The sequence below is a fragment of the Rhea pennata genome, chromosome 16 (genome assembly GCF_028389875.1).
Source record: "Rhea pennata isolate bPtePen1 chromosome 16, bPtePen1.pri, whole genome shotgun sequence".
Taxonomy (NCBI): Eukaryota; Metazoa; Chordata; class Aves; order Rheiformes; family Rheidae; genus Rhea; species Rhea pennata.
In genome coordinates, this window is record NC_084678.1 from 5,802,343 (window position 1) to 5,826,957 (window position 24,615).

Below are 24,615 nucleotides of genomic sequence, written 5' to 3' on the forward strand. Positions count from 1 at the left end.
GTAGAGCACACTGGGGCTGAGAGAGGTCGGGCACTGGAGATTAATTTCTTGGCTGGTTAGAGCCAAGGTTTAATAGCAGACTTGGAAAGGACAGTGATTGAGTTTACTGCTAGCAGAACCTATAGTTCAGGTCAAGTAAAAGGAAGGAGCTAAGGGGCTCTGTGTGTTGGTTGCAAGAGAAAGTCTAATGGCTTAACAATATGTGGCCTCAACAAGACGTATTACGGTTGCTGCCGCTAGTGAGCTGTGCGCTGCTGTGCTGGGGCAGGGGGTAGAGCGAGGAGACGCACCCCTCGCTTCTGGTGCATCACCTTTAACAAACCATGCGTTTCTGGGGCTAGGCTAATGCTCACAGCGAGGCAAAGCAAACACACAAAGGAAGCCTTGTTAATTCTGAAGGCGAACAAAAAAAAGTGGAAGACATCAGTGTTTCCTAAACAGGAAAAATGATGTATTGGAGAGGCAATAGTGTGGGGATGGATTTTCTTCAGTTTCTTTTCTTTCTTTCAGCATACTTCGGCGAACCCATGTAGATATGTAGGTATCAAATTTCCTAGGATCAGGGCTGGGTAACCTATTTTGCCTAAAACAAGATTTGATTCTGAAGCTGAGATTAAGCTGTGCTCCGAACACTCACTTTTCCTGCTACTATCCCACTACGCTTTAATTTTGAGTTTTCACATTTTTGGTTTTTTTACTATTGTACACTATATTCATTTAACTTATTTAATTGTATCCAACCATACTGTAATTTCCCCTCCCTGCCTTCAAAAATGTTTTCAGATTTTATTTTCTCTTAGATTACGTATTAAGAAAATCTGGCCAAGTTTGTTGTGAGTTTTCATACTTTATTTTATTTTCAGTGAGGCTGTATATTGTTAAAAATAAGCTGCCTCTCGAGGCAAAGAATTTTGCAGATGATTTTAGATTGTTATCTTCTCAGTGGAGGGAGCCTGGCTGTGTGCAGAAGAGGCTTAACGTCGTTGGTCACCCCTGCCGTGGTCCCACAGAAAAATGTGCACACAGAAAATTTGTCCTTCATCTGCAATTTGCCCTGGATTCCCAGGGGGCAGGAAGCTTGGGAGCGCATCACATGCAGAACGTGGCCATGATGCATGTAGTGCTCTGAGGGTACGTCTCAGCCATGCAGAAAGTGTTAGTTTGATCCCCGTTCTGTAACTCTTAAGTCAAGCATTTATTGGATCTGCTGTCACAACGCTTTCTGAACTAGTCCTGCTTTGTATTCTTTTTCTTGAAAGTCTGTTAGATGATGTGAAGTTTTGCCTTTGTGCTTTTTTCTTGGGAAGGTAACAGAAGCTGAACCAAATGTGAAATGAGTGACATGGATTTTCTGATTAGGCACAGATGGGATTCCTCTTCCAAAGCGCTTGTGTTGTCTCCATTCATTAAACTAACTATGAAAGCTATTGACACAACTCTGCAGTCTCTCCTGCTAGAATTATTTTACTCTTTTTAGACAGAAATGCTTGTTGGGTTGCGAAGAATGACCCTATAATGTAGCAGGTGGGATTACTACTGGAGATTGGACCTCTGCTGCAAGTGGGAGAGGAATCTTTTGCATCTCAGGTGAGCGCTATGATGAACTCATGGTGACTTGCAGATCTCTTAGGACATTCTTCTGAATGGTCTTTGGTTTTGTCCTCATGTAAAGTGAGGAAAATGCTGGGGACTTGTTTTTTTTTCTGATTTTTTTTTAATGCATTCAAATTATGTTTTCTTGCCCTGTTTAACTTAACAAGATACAAGCATCTGGGATGCTTATGTGGAAGCCATTAATACAACGCTAACGTTTGGTTCTCTTGGAAAAAAATTTTGGAGAGGATTTTGAATCTTGTGAATCCAAGCTTCAGTCAGTCCCTGACCTTCTCCTGTACTGGTGGGAGGGCAAATTATCACAGGGTTGCCCGCTGGCCACCTTGTTCCTCCTCCTCCAGAGCATCCTGTATCAACTGCTATCAAAGACAGGATAGGGGTGTGAATAGAGCCAGGTCTGATCAAAGCAAACTCTGATTTTGATAGTTTTCAGTTGGACATGTCATTTTTAATAGTACTTTTCTTCCCCTAGGACCTCTGTGTTTCAGCTGAGTTTCACTAATAGAGATGCCACTGTGCTTTTTCACCAGAGCTGTGTGAAACCCCAGAGTGTGTAGGAACAGAAGGAGGCCTGTCTAGGAGGCAAACAGGTACGCTGCTTCTCTGGTTTGCTAACTAGCAACTTCTGATCAACTGCCCTTCCTTGGATTTTTTACTTTCTGCTCATCTTGTATAGTTATTCCCAAGTCATTTATGTTCTCTGCTTTGCATTTTTGGTGGGTTTCTTTTTTTCTCACGGAGTAAAGTTACGCAATGGGGATGAGAGATCTTGCACGCTCCACTCAAGATGTTTCTGGGCCCTGCCCTGGGCTCTTCAGAGCACAACACTCAGCCTGGCTGCATGACTGCTCTTTGAACCCCACATCCTTCCCTAGGATAACATGGTTATAACAGTATTTGAGAAATTCATAATGTATGAGAAAAGGAATTGATTATATCCATAATTTTACCAATATCAGTGCAGAGAAACTCAGATCCCTAGACAAATCTGTGAGTGGACCTGATTCTACTGAAAGATGGAGAGAGCAACTTTCTGATCTTGATGCTAAACCACTTCTCAACCCCAAAGTCTTCCCAGCTTTATCAGTCTTCTAGTTCCATGTGAGTTAGGCTTTTATTTGATCTGAAATGTGTAATATTGGCTGTCTCTAAAGAGGCTAACCCAAGCAAGATTGCACAGTAGATGTTTTTAAAATGAGATAGCTTGCTCTCATTGCTCTGCAGGTTACTGTGCATGTTCTCTCTCTCTGCCTGCTGATCACCCACTTCCACGAGCAGTTCTCCAAGTTTGGGATTCAGCCTTTTCACCAAAGTTTTTGGCCATGTGAGCAGACTCATTAAGGTGCCTCCCTGCAAATTCTCCTCTAATTGCTCCAAGTGCTGTGGCCATGAAGCAGAAATCCAGTTGGTAAACTCTGCAGCTTGTGGACAACTTTTCTTGCCAACCATGCATTACGAAGGGCTAATTGTAAAAGTGGTGCACCTGCTGGCTCCCTTGGTGGCTGGAGCCAACAAGAAAAAAAATAGTAATTTATTAATGATCGAGTCACAAATAGTAATGAAAACAATAGGAGCATCTGAAGGAAGCGCTGCCGGGGGCAGAGGTGCAGGTGCTCTGTGCCCTGAACAGGCTTGTCGGCATTTTTATAAAGCTACTTTACAGCCCTTATCAATTTCCTACTGCTTTCTGTGTACCCCCTGCCCCTTTGCAAATGTTTTGCCTGCACAACAGGATCAGCATTTCTTGTTGTAGGTGATAAAATAGCTGTCACCCTGTGGAGGGAGGAAAGAGGCAAAAAAATAAAAATGTTAGGTCCAACGAAACAAAGCAGAGGAATGCTTTTTAGAGGAAACAAATGAGTGCTAATGGAGCCGCTGAGTCGGCACAGGGAGAGGTGATGTGTTCTTAGCCACGAAATGCTGAAAGATTTGGGGTAACAAATGCTGGAGGCCTGGAGAAACTCATTGCTTAAACCAGGGCAGTACTCTGCATAGCCTTGGATTTCAAAGGCGACCAGCTCACATGTGCACCTTGTCCAACATCATGTGCAAGGAGTTTGGGATCTAGTGCATGCCTCTGAAAGTCTCAGCTGTAATTTAAGTCACTGCATTACATTGGCTAGCCTGAGACATTTTTTAAGTACGCAAAGCAGCAGGCAGGTGCATGATGCCAATGTTCACAACTTTGTCCTATGATACGAGTGTTTTACATAGTCATACATGGCCATGGTGTCTCTCAAAATACAGTGTCTCTTGAAATACTGGGAAAATATGACTTTACTTCTATGCATAAATGAATGTAAAATGTCTGAGAAAACAATATGATGAACTAAAGGACTAACTCGAAGTCAGCTTTCACATGTGGTGCAGCAATACAGTGTCCATAAACAGAGCAGCTGACCACAACATGCAGAAGGACAAAAAAGATACCAGGTAATGGCAGTCTCCTGCCATGCCCAGGAGCTAGGTCAGAGATAATGTGATATGTATAATCTTAATGTTTGCCTTTCCTCTCTTCTGACCCTCAGACACATGGCTTTAAAATGTTACTTTTTCCTCAGAAATTGTATTAGAGCTAATAGAAAGCGTTAAGGTAGATACTAGCGTGACGTTTTGCTCTGTGAGTGGTAGATAGCGTGTTGCAGTACTCTCCCAGAGTACATCTGCCAGGAGCGCAACTTAATTCAGCTTGCAGTGAAGGAAAGCTGAACTAAGTTGAAAATTCTTGCATTGCCATGCTTTAAAATTTTGTACATGGACATTTACCGTGGCTTAGTTGAAATCTGGAAACTTTTTAGAGTGTGGGAACATGCGTGTGTGCCTGAGCCCATAAACTGTTCCCTGCGGTCTGCAGGTCCCAACATTATCTGTTCTGAAAATATTGCAGGTGCAGATCTCTCAGCAGAAAGGAGTCAGACTGAGAATTCTGCCTGGATCTTTACCAAGTGAGTATGGGCCCCACATCCTGCATTTACTGATATCCCAAGGTTTTGTAAGCTAACGCACTGCAGGCCTCATGGAGTGGCTGTGACTGCCCAACCAGTGAGCACAGCAGGCCAGAACTTCCAAAAGAGTCACTGTATTTCTGCATTAGGGAAAAAAAAAAAAAAAAAAAAAAAGAGATGCTCTTCTTTTAACTTAATTTTAATGGACACGAGAAAAAAAATATCTGCAAGAGAGAAAGTAATGTCTCCTCTTCTGTGATCCAGATGCAATTCTCTCAGTAACTGAGTGCTGTCCTTGGTGTGTGGGAACTTCGGAGTTAAAGCGCCGAAAGCACTGCGGTTTTCTGTGCCAAATGGGGGCTGCTTTGCCTCCTTAGTGTTATTGTTGTTGCTGTTTCTGTGCTTTTGTTCAGGAGCAAATCCTCCTTTAAGTACTAAAAAAAAAAATCTTTTTTTTTTTTCTTTTCCCTTCTCCTTTTTTCCATTTCCTTCTCATTCACAAGGACAAAGCTTCACCCTTTTAATTTTTTTTCTCTGAGGAAGCTTTCTCTGTAAGGCCATCTGAAATTCTTGTGAATTAACATGAATTCAGGAGCTATACTTTTTAAGTGCTATGGCTAATACAGTGTCTAATACAGTGGTAAGTATTGTGTTAGTTCTTACCACTACGTAAGAACAGCTAGAAAGAGCTGGCAATGCTAATTATTGCCCAAAGATCTGAGGAGCATGAAGTTTGGATGTGGTGACATAACTGTGATGTCATACAGCGTAATACATGAGGAAAGATGAAGGCAAGGCTAGTATATACCATGACCATGAAAGCATATTCCTCTCTCTAATAACTTACAAATGTTTGCCTTTTGCCCTCTACAAAATTAACCTCTCATCTCTTCTAGCTTGCTGACCGGTGCGTAGGTACAGGATTTTAAGCTTCCCTATTGAAAAATGTGACCACAAAGCTGTCCGTCAGAGCTTCCACTGCTTTCCGGAGAGTATTATTAATAAAGTTCTCCATAACAGAAGTGGGACCCTTTTAGAGCTCAGATAAGGTTTTTTCCCTGTTAAGCAGCTGGGCTGTTTGGCTGTGGACAAATGCAGTGATGAATGATGGGTCAAGGATGGAGCAGGCTGATTTCTCTCCAAGCTTGACCTTGTCTCTGGTCTGACATCTGAAATGACAGGTGCATTAAATGGTTATTTATCTGGGGGAACTGCAGTGCGTTGTCCCCTTTGCAAGGTAGCACCTAGTTTTGCAAGACAAGGGATAAAGGCTGCCTGAGACATCCACTCCCTGGCTGCGGCTTCATGTACTGCCAGCTTCATGGGAGCAGCTGCTGTGAGAACATGCAGAGAAGTCCTGTGCATTCCTCGGGGAGTGGGAGGTGCTCCGTGAACTGAATGGCAAAAAAAGAGCAGAGTCCCAACACCGCGAATGTCCTGCATGTCTGCAAATCACCCACCTATGGCACAGCATTAACTAACTGTGCAAATGTACCTGAGGGTTTCTGTGCTGTTGAAGGTCTAATGTTCTGGATAAAATGCAGCACTGAGGATTAAGTGATTTCTGCTGTTCAAGTTCTTCTGGTATCAGGGCTCTCGGGAGACTTTCTCTTAAGTGACTTCCAGATTCTTTGTAACTAGATGCACTGCAGCCCACTTCAGTCTTCTCTATGGCTGGAACTATAGGAACAGATTTGATATTTACCTTCATATTGTGGGGTGTGCAGGAGGAATGGTAGCCAAGCTGCATCTTGTGAGCAGCCACACTTCATTTCTGGGAAATCTTCTGTATGGCAAGAGACTGCAGGCTAAATCTCTGGAAAAACACATGCATAATCCATCATGTCAGTACATTAATCTATCTAACCTTCTGCTGAAATTATAAAAGCTTTTGGTATTTTCAAAACCAGAACTTCATTTAGAAAAACAACCTGGCCTATGGTGATGAAAAATAAGAATGAAATTGAAATAATTATAAAATCCCAGTGACAGGATGAGATAGACCAGGGCAGCAGGGGGAAAGATGATGAAAAAGTGGTCCAGGGCAGAAAATTTCCCACAGTCCTTTCACTGAGAGAAAAAGTGCCCCTACTAATACTAAGAAATGCTAGTGTTTGGCCAAATGGAGATGCTATGTTCTCCTGAGAAGAGTGTGTGGATTAATTTGTAGAGCGAGGTTCATGGAAGTGACCATGTGCCGTGATCTCTGCATCCTTTTGGAGCACTGCTAGTGAGCAACATGGGAGCACCCAAGATTTGTCACTGTGAAACATCATAAGTCTTTTGACCTCAGTCAAGTTACAACAATTGATACCAGCTTAAAATATAGCCTTCCTTTCTTGCCATCCCATTCCCCGCAAAAAAACAACTGCAATAGGAATTGTAAAATATATGAAATAGCCTATTTGCTTGCTGGGACTGTTGGAAGAGCTGGATGTTGGTGGGTATCCGGCGCACATTAACTTCGGTGTCAGACTGCAGCCGTATTTGAATGACTTCTCAAGTCCTTTCTACAACTATCCAATTAAAATTGGTCTGTGCAGTAAACCTGTAGTATCTTTACAGTATTTCATCTCTCCTTCTTACTTTTAGAGTTTCAGTGGTTGTGTCCGGTATGTGGATGAAGCTTGCTTGAAGGCAGCATCTGCAAGGTCGTTCAGCAGAAAAAGACGAATGATCTGGTATGTAGCGAATGATTTTTGTATAATATCAAAGAAAAAGAGCATCGATTGTTCACTTCATATACAGTTCTGGTTGCAAGTACGCTTTTGCACTTCTTAAATTGTGTAATACTGAAAATTGCAGCCAATGTTTGGAGGGCTTTGATTCACAGCTCTCTAATGTAGATGTGATGAGATTGTAAATAGCGGAAAATCAAGCCTGGATTTCCAATTCTGGAAGTGCTTTGCCCCAGACTCTCCTCATTCTTCCAGTATAGCAGGGAAGCACTGAGCGAGCTGGAAGCTGCTCAGATCTAGCAACGCCTCTGTATGCTCTGACTTCACCGGAGTGGCCAGAGTGGCCAGGAGGTGAGAGCTCGTTTGCGGTTTGGAAAGGGGATTGTGGAAATCGTGTTCTGGCCTATTTCTCAAAGGTCTGTGATCCTCAGTTTCTGGTGATTTGGGGGAACATGGTGCGAACAGTAGACCGGGGTTACGGTCTCAGCCTCGCACAGCAGATCTGGGTTACAGCCTTGTCCCAGCACAACGAAGAAGGGAGCTGGGCCGTGGTGCGTTCTCAGTGTGGCCTGTTTAAAGCATTACGAGCTCCCCCTCTTCCATCATGGCTCGTGGTTTAAAACTGCTGCCTTGGGGCATAAAAATCAACTTCTAACAACTTCCAATGGGACTGCTATTCCATCAGTGTTCCCATCAAATGTTGACTCCATGATTAATATTCACCCTCTTTCTTCGTTAATCATCAGTCTTCATTCATTTTTTTGTAACATCCTGCTGACAGAAGTAGTGTTTGTAGAGCAGCTGGTAGGGAAAAAGGAAAGAGCTGAACTGCTGTACACAAGCTGTGAAGGGAAAAAGCCACAAAGCCACCTTACTGCACTGTGTCAGCTCAAAATGACTCCTAAGGAAGTTTTTTTTTTTTTTTTTTTTTTTTTTTTTTTTTTTTTTTGCCTATTTTTTGCCTTTTTAATCCTAGTCCTAGAACCAATAAGGCAGCATTTTCAATAGTGAAATGGGATCTTAAAACAATACTTGCTCCATGGTTGTACCTATCACTGGACCCAGTAATTTAGAGCAGGTACTACAATAATGAAGAACAAACTGTCAGAAGTTGGCTCATCAAATTAAATCTGTACATGCAAAAGATACTTTTGCAATTAACACTTGCACTATAATTTGTGAATTGGAGGTCCATTACCAGCTTTGCCATACCCTTCCTGAATGACCTTGGGCACGAGGCTAAATCTCTTCCTTATTGCCCCCACCTATAAATTGAGAGTAGCTACTGCTTTTCCCCTGTTCTTTCTCTCTGGGCAGCTGAAATCCTCTGTCCTGCAGAGGAGGAACTCTCTGACTTTGGTCCAAGATCTTATAGAAACCTGCAAGTCCAGTAAGCACGGGGGTTAATATGCACTCCTCAGATAGATGGTGTGTGTGAATCTACTTTCTAGAAAGTGTTCCTGCAATTTCTGTGATCCCTCTCAGCTCCAGTAACTTCATGCTGTGGTGGGGAAGCTGCATTCCCGGACTTAAGATGCATCCCTCGAGAGGCTTTGTAATGTGTTTTGGTTTGTTTGATAGAAATACTGAATGAGATTCTGTCACTATGTTCATAGTAATACAAGCAATAAAGAAGCATCCAGAAGGGACAGATTTGAACTATAAAATCTAGATCTTGTTTTGGTTTATCTTGCTCAGACGCATCACAAATTCTATGTGAATGAACATTTAGGACGATGGATTGAATCGTGAGTCACCAGAGTCAAAATTCACAGGACAGGTTGCAGATGAGAGTTGCGTTATGCCTTTATTCTAGTGAGCTGATGGCACGTGTCTGAGCAGGTCCCTTGGCGTGGGTTTGCAGGAGGTGCAGCTAACAGCCACGGGGCATCAGCTGGTCAGGGACAGCCAGCAGGACTTTCCTGTAGTCTGGCTTCCCCTCCTTTTCCAAGGGAGGAGGCCACTTTGCTTCAGGCAGGCATAGATAGCCCTTGGTTTGAGTAATGCATTTACTTAACATCCACACTTGAAAAACTCTGGCCCCAATGGCTGCAGTGTTTACTGAGTGGCAGTGACAGCAAATGCCTGTGTATTTCCAAATCTGGCAGCATTTAATGCAACTTTTCAAGGGGAGAAGAAAGCTTCCTTAGCTCTAGAGAACCATATTGCCCTGAGTGCAGGTCCTGCATTTGTGTGCCTGTTTCCTGCCAATTTTTTAAGGTAAGTCTTTGCTATAGAAATAAAGAGGATGAGAAATAAAGTCCTGTTCTAATGTAAACTACACCTTTTGCAACACTGAGGAATGAAGAAACTATTGATGCTGGTGGAGATCTGGTGTCGTTTGAGTGATAGATTTAGGAGGGATGAAAAAAGATAGCAGAATGATAGGGGTTGCCGTGCAGGGTCAGATAGGGGTCCTGTGACTTTTGCTACTTCAGTCAAAGTACAACAAATTTTGAGGGTTCATTGAAATGTTAAATTATGAAATTTTTCAGCTACAGTAAAAATGTTCACACTTCAGCGAGCCAAAATTTTGCTTTTTTTTTTTTTTTTTTTTAACTTCTACTGGGAGAACTCTACAAACTTTTGTCTACAAAGTGACAAAAGTCACTATTGTAAATGTTTTAAAAAATTCTTTTTACTTTCTCAGTATTTTCACAAGACAGTTATGCAGGTATTGTTTCATATTTGTCTTCTGTTCTTTTCCAGTCTGTTCCTTCATCAATATATTTTCAAAACTTCTTCAACTTTTTCAAATGTTTTGGTATAAAAAGAAATGGGCAGTAAAGAAAAAAAAAAAGAAACAAAAAAGAAACATTTGGATATCAGTCTGCATGGAGGAAAAAAAGTAATAGCCAGGACAGCATTCACTTCATTGCATTTGATGAAGTGGAAGAAAATATATGAAACACATTCAATATTCAGAAAAAGAATTTTAAAAATGAGTGTCAGAAACTTTATTAATTGAAATCATTGAAAAGAAAATAATTTGGAGAGTAGTTTTTTTGTATAAATATTGGGTTTATATCTTCTGTATGTTTTACTCCTATTTCTTTAACCGATTACAGCTTAAATATCAGTATCAGGAGATCTTCCTCTGACATCCTTCACTTTCCTGTCAATTTTGTATCTTGATAGTTCCTATTTTCAAATCCAAGACGGACAAGTTATCTGATAGCAGAGAGAGACTAGTCTTTTACTGTTTTTTATTCATTGATTGAGCAGATATTTTAAAAGAATATACTGTTGCTGTAATCACATGCACAGGCTGATTACACACTGGCTAGATATTTAATTTATGTATTCTTTTCCTACTAAATGAGTGTGAACAACTGCAGAAGCCTGCTAGGAGCATGCAAGAGGCTACGTGTACGTATTTTTATTTTTTTACACACACCCGGACCCATATTTTGACACCATTTCCAATAGATGGCTAAGGGCCTAGAGGCGTACTAGCGCTGATGCTGATCAGCAGATCTCTAGCATTTCTGTAAAAGAAGCAAGTTTAGCCCTTTTGTTTCAGAAGGAGAAAAAAAACCCACGAGGAAATACAGGGGCTTTCCTAAGCTCAGCAGGTGAGCGGGAGGGGAGCAGAGCGATGCCCCGGCTCCCTGCGGGGTGTGCAGAGAGACGGCCGGGTGCCCGTCGCAGCAATTAGCCTGCGATGGTGGGAGCACCACGTCGAGGGTCGGGATGGAGCCCTGGGGCCCCGCGTGCTCTGGCTTTCTCACCTGGGGCAACATACTCCGTGTTGCATCTTCTGAAAATCATCCAGAAAGGAAATCCCCATTAGACTGTTAGACACCCAGAAATTAGACTGTCAGATCATGGGCTCTTGTTAGGCTTGGCCAACTTAAGCAGCAGACTGCCTACTGATCACAGCATCCCCGGCCGCTTCTAGTGCCGTTCACTCATATTGCAAAAATCAGTGATTACTAACAATCTTTTGGAGTTTGGGAATAGAGAAGGCTCCTGTCCGTGGATAAACACTGACTACTTAGGAAATTTGGACAATCCAGCATCAGAGTCCTCATTACTTACTGAGTGTTGTTTTTTTCTTTAAGCAAGGTTTTGGATTAGGGCAGTTGTCTTTCTCTTCTTTCCCACCACTTTCCACCAAAACATTTGAAAGCTGCTTCCTAAATCTGTACCCTTCATTCAGGGAAATTACTTCTGTTCTAGCTCATTATCCAGTTTCCTGTATGATCTTCATGAAACCCTTTCTCTTGCCCAGGAGAGTGGGACCTTTCAGCCCAGTGCCACGCTGTCTCCAAGTGCATGCAATCACAGCCTTGGATGTGGCAGCCGATGTCCAGCCACCCTGTGTGCAGGGAGCCTGTGTTGTGGGATGTGGTGGGCACCAGGCAGCTCTATGGGAACCACAGACATGAGTGTCTCCAGAGAAGATGGCTCAACGATGGGCACAGCTTTTTGGCTGATAGGACTTTTTGGTCCCCTTCGCTCCCTGAGCATTCCCAAGAAGATAGGGCACCAGCTAAAGGGTTACTAGGGAGGACGCATGCTTGAGTCAATAAGATGATAAAGGAATTGGTAACGATTCTTTATTGGGTGTATACTGTTGGAGCACTGGGCTGTTCCCCAGCAGGCTTCTTAAGGAGGGTGAAAAAATCCCCCTGTAAATTCTTCCTTATCATGAAGAACTGCGAATACAGAAAGCAACACATCAATGCTCATCAGGCAAGGGCAAGACCTTTGTGTCAATGTTCATTAATGGAACAAAAGTGCTGCAATATCCTCCCTGGGGTTGTAAAATCCCCATTGTGCTCGTGCAGGAAGGGCTGCTGCCCGAGGGGTCTGGGCGGTCTTAATGGGAAACCTGGAGCAGTGTAAATAGAGCCAGCCCATTCCTTCCTCCTCTCCAATCGCGCTTTTTCTGAAAATCCAAATACTGTCTAAATATACTGTCTAAACACCATGGCAGAGGCAGTCGGTTGATCACTTGGCACTGCTTACGCTGCTTCTTGCATGCACGTGGGGCAGCAGGGAGAGGGGAGGTAGCCCTGCTGCAGCCACGGATCACAGGGTTTGCAGCGGCGGTGCTTTTGGTGGCACAGCTGAGGAACGTGGAGACACTGAAGAGCAGCAATTCCACCTAGCTGCCTTCGCAGCTGCAGGCCCAAGTGAGCTGCGATGTGAGCCCGCAGTGCTGGAGCTACATGGGTGCTCCTACTCGGGGCAGTGCAGGTTTAGCACAGGAGTGAGGAACCCCTGAGCAAATGCAACGCAGCCTAGAGCAAGAGTACGCAGTCTGCCGTCACTGTGGCAGCGGGGTATCCCTCCTTCAGCATGGGGCAGAGCATCAGGTTATTTCCCTGCTAAACTGCTTTGATTCCAGGTTGCTGTGAGACTGAGCAGCTCTCATGTTTATCAGCATCAAACAAGATGCAATAAGCTCTTGGCTGCGCCGTGAAGAGCTTTCCTTTCAAAGGTAGTAAATCTGCAGTAACGTGCTCTTACAGTTTTATTGAGGGTTATCAAGTGTTTATTCGAAAGGCATTTCCTTGCATTCAAGGTTCTTCTAATTGGGCAGTGAGTGGTAATGTTCCTCCGGATGGACTGTTATTGCTGTGGTAAAATTTGCTGTGTTTAGTCGATACACTGTCCACTTTGCTAATTTGCTGGGTGGAGAGAGGAAGTAGGACTGGACTGGCATATGGTTTCTACCAAATGGAGTTTGAACTGTGCCATTTATAGACTCAGCTGCTCCTCAAACGCTTGCAGCACGTCCTGCATCATCCCCCAAAAACACACCGAGATGAGAAAACCTGCGTAGAAATGCATCTCCTGTGAAGAGCTCCTCTGCTGTGGCTGTGTGACGTGCAAGCAGCCACGCTGGTGCCCTTCTGGCATGAGATGGATGAATTTCTGCCCAGATCTCTAGTCCTCAAATACCAGGAACTACAGAGGACCCCCTTGCCTGAGCTGGCTCCCGCTGCCTGCTGGCCTCCTGCAGCATGAGCATATGCTGTGGCTGCTGTCGCAGGAGGGTTTAAACACAGTCTCTGTAATCTGGATTCAAAACAGCAGTGGTCAATTAACAGGGTTGTGTGAGATGGAATTTCTTGCTATGGATGTCTGAAAACCTGCAATGGGAACTGGGAGAAGTGTGTTGGCGGGGGGGGGGGGGGGGTAGGTGACCTCTGAGGCTGGCTTGAAGTTTTTGGAGAAAAGTTCATTTTACGTCTTTTCTGTCTCTACTTTCAGCTGCTGGTTGCTGCAATGGAGAAGGCAGAAATGGGGTGGCAACCCCCCCCCCCCAAAAAAAAAGGCTAGAAAAGGAGTCACCTAAACGCCCTCCCCCCTATTGCAGCAAATCACGGTGGTCACGGTGTAAAACAGGCTCACGTCTGGGTGAGGCGCAACCGACGCGTGGCTTCGTGCCGCTCACGCCTATGGGGATCGCCCGTCTCCCTGCCGCTGAGGCTGTCCTCATGCACAGGATGCGCCCCCGTTCTTCCTCGGGGGGAGGCGGGAGGAGGGCTCAGCCGTGCTGATCCGGTGCGTACCTGGACAGCTGGTGCGTCGCGCGGTGCTTCATTTTAGCGCTATCCATCACGCTCGGGGGATCGCATCCAGGCCCTGAACTGCAGAACTGGCACCTTGGGAAGTGTTCAGCTGTGAAAAGTGACTCGGTGGGACAGCTTCGCCGTGTGGGAAAAAAAATGCTTCGGTGCTCTTATTTTTAAAAGGTAGCGTAAATGGAAGAGGCTGAGTCGCCTCGCAGCACGTTCAGCAGATCTGCGCGTCTCCTGCACTCAGGCAAGTCTGACTGAGGCAAGGAGATTTCTTTCTAGTGGGGCTGGGCAGACCGTTGCAGCTGCAAACTTGTCTGTCTAGAGAGTTGTCCTTTAGCACCACGTTGGGCTTCGGCCTCCCTCTGACGTGGATCAGGGAAAAGAAATGCAAACTCCTAGGGCAGAGCTGCAGACTTCTCGGCCGAGGTCTTGGCTACAGCGGGGTAGCCAAAAGCACTACAGTGCTCTCAGATGGGAAGTTTGGGTTGGTCTGTTACTGGACACAGTGGGTCTAATTCCTAAAATTGTCTGAACACAGTGACTTGGAATCTGCACTGCCCGTTCAGCTGAGGGCATCTTTCTGAGGTACCTGCTGACTTCAACCTGATGGTCTGGAAGTGAAATCAAGTTGGACCAAGGAATCGGTGGTGAATTTTCCCTAGTTTTATTCCCTGTACTTCAGTTTGCGTCAATTTACTAATTTGCAGGAGGAATGGATTGCACAGATACAATATGAGGCTTAATTAGTGTGCAAAGTGCTTTGAGATCCTTGACAAAAGGTGAAATAGATGCAGAGAGTTATCTCTCCTCCTCCTCAGAGGCTATATTTCAGTAATGGATGAAGTGACCCCTAAAATATAATATTAATACCGCAAAGCACTTGGGGGTTCTTCTGAATCAAAGGTGCTATGCAAATATATTCTCACTTTCCCTTACCAGTCCCTTTGAGCCATCCAGTCCACCATTAGTGGCGATTCTCATTTAATCAGAATTCAGCCTTCAAATTTTCTGCAAGTCCATAGATAAATAAAGCAGCAACCGTAGTTGATCATTTATTTATAAATCTATTTATAATCTATGTTTTGCATATTAATCAAAACCACTCCATGTGGCAATTCCTGATTAAGAACCATTTTTATGTCTAGTCTCTCCTGCCCCTAGATAATATGCAAAGAATTAGATTAGAAATAGTTTTTATAAATAAATTATGATAAACTCCTGCTTTATTTATATAGCCAGACAAAGGTGCTGCTCTCTCAAGCACTGGATTTTTTTCTCTTTCCCTTCATACTTCCATCTCCCTGCCGTGTGGTAAACCACATTGGTCATGACACTCACAGTGGTCCTTTAACTGTGCAGGCCTTGCTTATGGATGGAAAATACCACTTCCCACCCAGGTGAGCTGGCCCAAGGCCTAACCCAAGGCTGCCATTGGCAGAAGGAGCTGAAACCTTTTGTGCACACAAAAAATAAATGAAATAAATAAAGTTTATAAATTCAGGAAGCACCTTGCAAGGTTTTGAGCTGCACAGTGTGACTCAATCTGCAGCTGGGAGAGAGAAGGAAAAGTGATCGAAACTAGACGGAGAAAAATCAGGAACTGTCCGAATCTGCAAGTGTACAACAGAACTAAATGCAAGTGGTCAGGCTGCAAACAGGCGTAAATCAAGCCAGCCGTGCCTGAGCAGCATGCCCTGCACCCGGGGCCATCAGGACGAGGCTGGTGGCGCGAAGGTGCCACTCGTCAGCTGTGTCCCCACCGGCGCCGTCGGGCTGAGTGGCAGACGGTGGCAGAGCCTGGGCGAGGTGGGAGGTTTGGGACTCATCCGGCACCCGTTGGGAGTAAGGAGCCACTGAGAGCGCTGGGGAGGGGGTTGTTGTGTCCTCACTAAAGGACACCTTGATGTTGTGTGAGTAGTTGGCTCAGCAAAATAGTTATCGTCTGCAGATGTCTTCCTAGGGGCTCTGCTTAGGTCTGTGAAAGTATATGTATTTGAGAAATAGGAAATCAGCATGCATTCTTGTGGAAAATAATTGCTTGCTGATAATATTGCATGTGTAGCATATTTGAGTTGGCCTTGGTGGGACTGCTCGAATGTTTAAATAGTTTTAATCTAGAGAGGGTTTTTTTAATCAAGGTTTTTAATCTAGGGCTTTGGTCCTGTGCATGTTACGTGTCATGTAAGCTTTCTAGATAGTTACAGCATGCAAACGCAGTGCTGCAACAAGTTGGCACGTCTTCAGAGGAGTTGTCAGATAGCGTTAGCTCCTGGAGTCGTGTGTATTGGTGATTCAAATTAAGCTTCTAGCATTAAGGACTGAATAGAAAAGTTTAAAAACCTAAGTATATTTTGAAGACAGGAAGAAAATGAAACAAAGGAAAAAAATCCCCAAATTTCCTAGGTCATGATGAAAAAAGATCAGGAATTAGAGTATAACTAGGGCTGGGAGATGTGACTTCACTTCCCATTCCTGCCACACACTTTCAGTGCGACGTTGACCAGGACAGTTTTCTTTGTCTCTATAATGTGAGAATAATAACAATTCCCTACGTTACAGGAGTGCAAGACATTTAGATATTACAGTGAAAGCCATAGTTACTTAAGAAATAATTCTGGATACAAGTGGCTGATTTTGAAGATTTTTACCATGCACCTGAGACCTTCCCGATCAGCAGTGAAATGCAGCAGCTTCTGAGGTGGGATATGGCGTGCCCAGAGCTCACGCTGCAGGGGAAATGTTTCCTCGAGTTTACGGATAGTTTGTTTAACTGCAGCTTGCCTAAAGAAAACAGCTGGATGATTTCCATGTACACGCCTGTAAACACTGACTTGTAAATGCATAGTTCTGAGGTGCCTGTTGTATGTTTTATTTCTGTTTTGTCACGCTGTTTTTGAATGTCAAAGTTTTTGTGCAGTTACTCCTTCGGGAAGCAGAAGCAACATTGATAGCTAGTCAGAATTTAGCAGGTTTCTAATGCAGAGGAGCAAATACTTGCCGAGGGTCATTTTTCAATCAGCCGAGAATTCATTTCTGTAAAATATTGCAATAGAATAATTCCGGGCAGTAAATCTAAGCTAAGAAATTTTGTTGTGAATTTTTTGCTCAGCCTTAGCTCAGCCAGTGCCGAACTTTTAATTTAAACAAGGGTTTAAATTAAAAAAGAGCAGTGAGATATTGCAGTCTGGGCCTTCCGCTCAGTAGTGCTGCGTTCTCCCGGCTCGCAGCCTTCAGCCGGGCGGCGTGCAGCGGTACGGCGTTAGCCCTGCAGCAGGTGATATTGGTGGAGGGCACAGTGGCCAGGCCCAGCAATGCATGCCATGCTGTGTTTTATCTTGCTTAATGAATCCAGCTCTCTTCAATAACTTCATTGCCCTCTCTGTGTTCCAGGCTCCTTAATTGCTTTCTGCTTTGCAGCCAGGATCCTTTTATTATTTTTATATTTTTAAATGTTACCAGATTCCCAAAGCATCACTACCCCCAGGCAGAATATCGTAATAATTGACCCACAAACAAGGCATATGAAGATGAAGACAAAAGGACGAACTTACAGTCAACCCTTCTTTCACCTCCATAAAGAAGGAAGTTTAGAACCGAAGGCTCTGCTATATTTTCCTGTTACCTTTAGAAGGACACGAGACGTCTCCGCATCTGCTGAATGTGTGCACAAGGCAAATGTGGGCGCAGACAAAAGGCCAAAGCTGGAGTCTAAATCACAACATGGTGTGAGATTAAACTGCTCAGTTGTAGTTATGGCCTTTGGCAATAAGATTTCTGTTGAATTATCCTCTCTTAGTGAAGATGTATCCCCTTTGCTTTGGTTGCTAGCTTGCCTCTTAGTTTACCTGTGATGACAATGTTCTCTTCCCTGCCTTTGTGGCATGGCTGTTTGTTTTCACCGCCTAAAGCAAACATCCAAACTCAAAGCAATTGCACCACTGAACTTCCAAACCAGCCAAGGCAGGTTTCCTCATGAGGCTCAGGACACTCCTTCCTTCTTTGTACGTGTCTGCAAGAACTCCTAGTTTGTTGGGAACACCTTGCCAAAGTAGACACAGTGCTGGGTTTCTGCATGCAACATGTTAACATAAAATTACTGTGCTTAACCAGGAGGCTGTTTGTGTAGGTATGTAGAATAGTACTTATTCACCGTATCTGTATGATAGAAGTGTTATGTTTTAGGTTCAGGACTGCACCTCTGGGCCTTCTGTCTTTCTGGAAAATTTGGCTTTCCTCAGTAATCCTCAGACAGCGATCCCAATGGCCACCTGCGTGTTGGACTCTCCTGTGCTCTGCCTGTGCTGTTATAAATGACTTCATGAACTCACTTCTCGTATGTTCTGATTCCTTTCAAATTTGCTGCCAAATATTAGGCTGATGGCTGTGATTCCAATATCATTCATTTGTGCTTTATTTTCCTTTCCCTTTTTTTTTATTATTAATGAGTCTTGGTATGTGATGGGCTTTTTTCCTCATAAATCTTCATTTCTAATTGTATGAGAAATTTAGCTTCTGGTAAAATGAAGTAAGCTTCTTCCCCCCCTTTATAATCCCTAAGAGAAGATTGAAAACATGATCCACTGCACTCCAAAAGAGTCAAAAAGCAACCTGTGAAACAATGAATTTGGTCATTAATGAGATAATGATAATTAATAAATAAATAATAATTCATTCAGAGACCTTATCCCTCATGGTCTCTGAATACTTGCGGCTTATGGTGCTGATTTTTTTCCACCTCTTTTCTCACCTACCTTTTCTCACAAACTAGGGGGGAAATCCTAGGAGAACAAGCTTTCCTTTGAAACTGGTTCTATTTCCTGAATTTTGTCAGACTGTGTAGCGATCCTAACTGGAAGACTGTTGTGTATCAAGGAGCTAGTGTGCTGCCCGCGCTGGGCTGCACGCCGAGCCCGGCCCTGGGGCCCGTGCTGTCCTACGGCAACGGAGGAGGCAGCGGGCAGCTCCCACAGGGACCGGCAACCGCGCTGCCTGCGTGTCCTTGTCTTTGTCTTGGAGAGAAGGAGCAAGTGCTCAAGTGCTCATCTTTCTGCTGGAGAACAGAACTGTCCTCTTCTACGGAAATCCCGTAAGAGCTCTGCAGACCAAAATGCCGGTGAATGTCTCCACAGCCGGGACCTGTACCACGTGCTGTGCCTTGTCTGGAGGCCTGTCCAATGCTGCTCAGCTCAAGGCTCTCAGCAGCTGAAGGGTCATAAAATTACCTGTCCTCTTTTTCCTTCTTGTGTTAGCTCCAGTAAATGGCATTTTAAGCAATGCCGTACGGAGTCTGAGTGCCTTTCCGACTACTCAGCATGATTTTCCTACCACAGAGAACACAGGTTGACGTTACCCTGTGTTAGATGGCTTGAGCTTATACTGCGTTCCACAAAACAAGGACCGTGTGTGCGTTAAGCAGAGACCCATCACCCTAACGTTGTACCCAGCGTTGATCAACTAGAGCAGGCGTCAGCGAGCTGCAGTGAGGTTTGTTTTCTCTGGGCAGAAGGTAAAGGCTGCATTCGGCCACCGTTACCTGGGGGCATACCAGTGCTCTTTCCATTGCAGTTCAGTTGTTTCCTGCCTACTAGAACCAAACCTAGGGCTGTTTTTCGGCAACTGTATGTGGAACTGGAATGGATAATGCTGGCAACGATATATTGAACGTTGCTATTAAATAAAATGGTTGGATTACTTACAAATGGCATTCAGCATTCGCTTCTCTCTTGGGCATTCCTCATTATTGTCCCTGAACTTCAGGTGGAGACTAAACCTGTTTGCAACACTCACGTCATGCCAGTTAGTGACCCTGGTGCTGTGGCTCAGTTGCTCCTGGGCTGTCTGCCTTGCTAAACTGTCTTTTCTATTTTTAACTTCTGCAGAGGAAGAAGTGAGGCTCGGGAACAGCGCGTTGGAGTTAATCTAAAAATCCTGTTTAGGTATTTCCTCGAGGGCTTTAAGGAGTGTAAAACACCTAGTAATTACTTCAGCGGTGGTCATCTGAAGATCCTGCGTAGCAGGCAAGAACATCCAAACTGGTGGGAAACAGAAGGGAAGAGAACAAGGTGTTCCCTCGTGAGAGCCTGTGCTTATTTAACTCTGGAACATGCTAGTCTTCCATTAGACCAGGAAATTACTCTTTGTAGGTGAATTTGCCTCTGGAGTGATCATGATTTATCGCTATGCCTCATTTAATAATTGGTAAATGGAGAAAACAAGGTGCTGAGCCAGAGGGGGAGGAAACCTGCTGTTCCCCCAGCACACCCCGACCTTCCCGATAAACCAGAAGAAGCCGATTCTGCACTGGTGGCTCTGGGAGGCGGGTGACAGTTTGGAGCAGCTCCCCAGGAGCTGCTCTTGCTCCCAGCACCCTGGGCCAGGCTGCCTTCCCTGCACCACTCGCGGGCACCAGCAACCCTCAGCTTGGCCTCTCGCATCCTGGAGAGCCTGGTCTTGAATGGAGGCCGTGCTCCCAGCGCGCTGGTCCTGCATCGCTCCTGCATGGGAACCAAATGCAGGAAGCTTGGCGGTGCTTTTGAAAGCCCATCTCTGAAACGCTTTACAAGGTCAAAAATCCAGCCTCAGGGAAGTGGCCCAACAGTGCGGGTATGCCAGAAGAGCTGCCCGTGGCGCTGCAGTGGCAGAGCCGGGTGCACGTGCCTGCCGCGGGGATCGTTTGCCTCCTGGAAGCAATGCGTTAAAAAGCAGAAAGGATGCATTTTTCCTTTGCAACCACCTTGTAGCTAAGCCCACCACTGGGACAAACTCCAAGTGATTCTGGATTTAAGCAAACGTAAGATGTATGAAAGGTGACCGAATTTTCAGTGTTTGTAGCAGTATCCATCAGGTTTTGTCATTTTGTTATGGTGCAGATATGAGATGTTAGATACATGACGTGTGCTGGGGTGTGTGCAAATCACACAGGACTGAGCCCTGAAGGGGAAATTCCCTAAAATGCTACTTCTTGCATATAAAGGGATAACTGGTAGACTGGAGCAGGTGAAACAGGTGTAGGAACTAGAAGATCTGGTACTCAGAAGTGAATGCCACAAACTATTACAGGTGTGGGCTTTTTTTTTTTCTTTTTTAAGCTACCACCGGAGATTCTTGCACTAGCCGTGAAAAAGCAAAGCCATGCAAGAAGCTGCCTGCTGCTCACTGCCAACAGCTCTCGATTACTTCAGCTAATTTCAGGGTCCAGAAACGCTGTTGACAATGTGATTTCTGAAAGAGAGGACGAGTCGTTTGGCCGCGCGGTCTGTACCGTGGCTGCGTCAGGAGTTTCGCTGCTGTCAGCTCACAGCAACTTTCCCCGCTCTGTCATCATCTCCCAGAACTAATTACCTAAAACTGATGAAAGTGGATGTTTAAAAAGTAACACGCTTTTAGTTCTTTGCAGGGCTTTTCAGGTTGCTTGCGGAATTATTTTAGCGTGCGCCACCGAGTTGCATGCTCACCTGCCTCGGTGATGGGAACAGGGCCTCTCTGCTGGAGATGCTGGAGGCCAGCGCCAAGGAGGGAGGGACCACGCAGGCAGCAAGCTGTGTTGCCCACCTTGCCCCTGCTTTGCTCGGGTTCACCCAGCTCTCTGCCGTCTTTGCACCTCCCCTCCAGCCGCTCGCCGCGGCTATGGCCTGTTTTTTTACTTCTGCCCTGCTTGGAAATAATATCGGCCTGCAGCGCTCCTCATCCCGCAGGCAAAGGGAGCGAGGCTCCGAAGAGGGGCTCCGCGAATGGTCCTGGCCTTCCGTTAGCATCTCCTCAAGCGCAATTCCCACAGCTCTAGCAAGTGCCCTGGTTTGAGTCAAGCAGCCCTGGTGCTGGCCTGGGAACTTAGAGGAGCTCTGTGGTTGCAAGGGTTGAACCAAACTTGAATTTTAGAGTTGCAATTAGGAGCAGGGGGGAAGGGGCAGCAAAGGTCAGCAGCTAATTTCAGAAAAAAAAATCACAAATGAAGTAATTTTGGTAAGATGTTTATTAGTAAGTAGACAGTCTATTTTACACGAATTTGTGGTATATGCTACTTGCTGGGGCATTATTTTGGTTGAGTTGATAGTGGTGCTCACTAAAGCAAGTTCTGTACCAACTAGAGCTTCCTTGCTGCAGAATTTGAATTTTCAGATCCCTGTTTTTGAAGAAAAGTTATGGAACATAAAGTGATGAGGTGCTGTCTACCTGAGAGATTAAACAACAGCATTTGCTCATTCCTAGGGGATGTTAACCCTGAAGCCTACTAATAGCTGTTTATGCCCCATGATTAATTTTGTTTCAGTGATTTGTTTCTCATTAAAATGATTCACAACTACCCTATCCAACTGGCATATCTACAGGTGCAGGGCCTTTCACTTTCACACTGTGGAAAGGTAGCCTTTCTTCATCCTCACCCAGTTTAAATTATTTTTTTTTACTAATACCCTTAAAACTATTTTTATTTAATACAGAGACATTTCAAATTACTAATGATAATTTAATGAAGGAGGAAACCAAGACATAGATATAGGTGTAGTTTGTTTATTGTTTGCTCAATCACCCCAAAATAAACAGTGTGTAGAGTAAAAGCCAGTTTTTCACAGGTAAGGCCTCTCTAAGACGAGCTGTGTGAAGCTGCTGGTGTTTCGGGCTCCTTCAGAACTGCTGGCTTAAGAGTGGTCACATCATCTTTTTATGTTTGGCATCAGATAACCATTTCCTTCAGTCCTGGAGGTTCCTCCCTTCCCCTGTGTCTTCAGTCCACATTTTCCTTCTCGTGTCCCCTTTTTTGCATCCTCTTCTTGCACTTGCGACACCTGAGATTTGCCTTTGCTCAGCCAGTGCTGTAAAAGGCACCCTTGGTACCAAAACAGATTTTACGTGTGGAGAACAGACCTCGGTGTTAGCCTACAGAAGGAATCTGCTGGCTCTCATCATCATTTTCTTCTTCTTCTTTTTTTTTTTTTTTTTTTTTTTAATGGATCACTTGGAAAATAAGTGGCACTTTTAGTGTCCATTAACTCTCACTTAACTAATGCTAAATAGCACTCGAGCACCTATAGACACACTTGTGAGAGCCGTGTTAATACCAGACGAATTCATTAGAAGTGAGACTATTACTTCCAACGTAAAATGAATTCATAATGATGGCAAATGTAAAATAAAGGCTTACCAAAAAATAATTGTTAGCATGTTAAGTATCCATTAATACAATAGACTGACACTCCAACTTTTACAAATACGAATGAAATCCCTGTGCAGAAGAGTGATGCAAGGGAGGCCTGAACCAGAGCGAGTTCATAACATAAACCACGGAAATTCACCCTCTACCTATGACCTGCAGTGAGGGAGGGAAGGAAATTAATACACCCCCTTCCCTGCTTAACGTCTTTTCTATAAATATGCTGAATCACATCAAAGGTTTCCTTTGGATTTCAGGATTTCTTCTTTAACAGTAAAAGGCTTCTTCTGTTTCTCCTATTTTTTCAGATACTGTCATCGCCAGGGACCAAGACAGGAGCAGAACGGGATTCAGAGAGGACGCCTGCGCTTCGGGAGGTCCTGCCCCTTGATGCCATCCAAGCCCCCTGGGGGACCCTCGCCCGGCGTGGGGGCTCCTGGCGCAGCACGGATCGAGTTTCGCTTGTGCTGCTCCTTGTCACCAGTAACTCGTCTTGCCGGCTCTGCTCTTCAAGGGCTGCAGCTCTTGGGGCAGCTGACCCTTTTGCTGTCCTTTACGGATGGCACGTGTCCCCATTATCCCAGCCTGCTGGTCACTCAAGTGAAATGTTCAAAAAAAAAGTATAGCAAAATACAGCAAATAGCATCAAAAAGGTTTTGCAGATGTGGTAACTCCTCCTGGTCGCAATAAGCAGACTAGTTTATTCTTGCTGTAATAGTGCTGCGGGGTCCAGCTGAGACCATGATCGTACGTGTAAATACAGGCAGAGTCCCTGCCCTGTAGAGCTTGCAATTAGGTACTGGTAAAAAAAGAGGTCCCCAGAGATGAACAAACTTGTTTGGTGGCACACAGCATAGTCAGAGCTGTGACCTCATTTCTGACTTCAACTCATTGCCATGTTTGTTTCTCTTGAGGTAGGGAGAAATGTGTTCTCACTAAAACCAACAGGAAACCAGAAACTGAATTTTAGCTGCTAACCTGACTTAACCCCCACATTTCTTTTTCCTTTGCCTTTTCACTGAACAAGCCAACATGGGCTCAGGTTGTTCCCCGTTTTACTGTTGAGACATACCCCATGGCTAAGCTGTTCCCGTTGACTCAGTGCTCCATGCGGATTTGCAGCTGACGGACTCCCTGCATCTGCTGTGAGCCGCCAGTGTAACGCAACGCTGAGCCTGGACCAAAGTCTGGCTCGTTCTGATGGGAGGGCCGGGAAGTTTGACTTTCCTCCCGCTGCAGCCTGTGGTGTCCCTGGCAGGACTTCCCGAGCATTTGGAGGAAGAGGCTGAGGAGCTTCCTCCAGATCATTCCTTAATCCAGAACCGATGGGGCTGATCTCACCCCTTCTCCTGCCCAGAACTGGTGCAGTGGGGACAGTGGGCTATATCCTTCTACAGCACATGAGGGATGTCAGTCATCTCCTGCCTACCCTGAGCAGACACAGCTACATTGCTTCTCTCAGCTCCCAGCTACTCCAGTGCATAGAGGCAAAACCCTACAGCAGCTCTGTGCTGCAGAGACCTTTGTGCATCAGACCTCCCATTGACCCTGGACGGCTCCTCTTCTTTGAGGGTTCCTTTTATTTCTTCTCTTCTTTCTGTTGTTGCTCACATTTTCCCCCTCACATTAATTATACAGATGTACTGGGGGCCATGTGCTTTGCCACATCACAGAGGAAACCACAGGACTTCAGA

General features: G+C 44.9%; 1 long non-coding RNA gene across 2 annotated transcripts; it reads left to right on the forward strand.

Annotated features, from left to right (window-relative positions):
- Window positions 1-1,495: 1,495 nt before the first annotated feature.
- On the forward strand, window positions 1,496-23,638 carry LOC134147893 (uncharacterized). 2 transcript variants are annotated; one of them, XR_009960097.1, is made up of 5 exons: window positions 1,496-1,587; window positions 2,145-2,204; window positions 4,502-4,559; window positions 7,152-7,240; window positions 23,230-23,638. It is a non-coding gene; the product is annotated as an uncharacterized LOC134147893 (long non-coding RNA). The 2 variants fall into 2 exon arrangements; XR_009960096.1 differs by lacking the exon at window positions 1,496-1,587 and having other exon boundaries at window positions 2,119-2,204.
- Window positions 23,639-24,615: the final 977 nt, after the last annotated feature.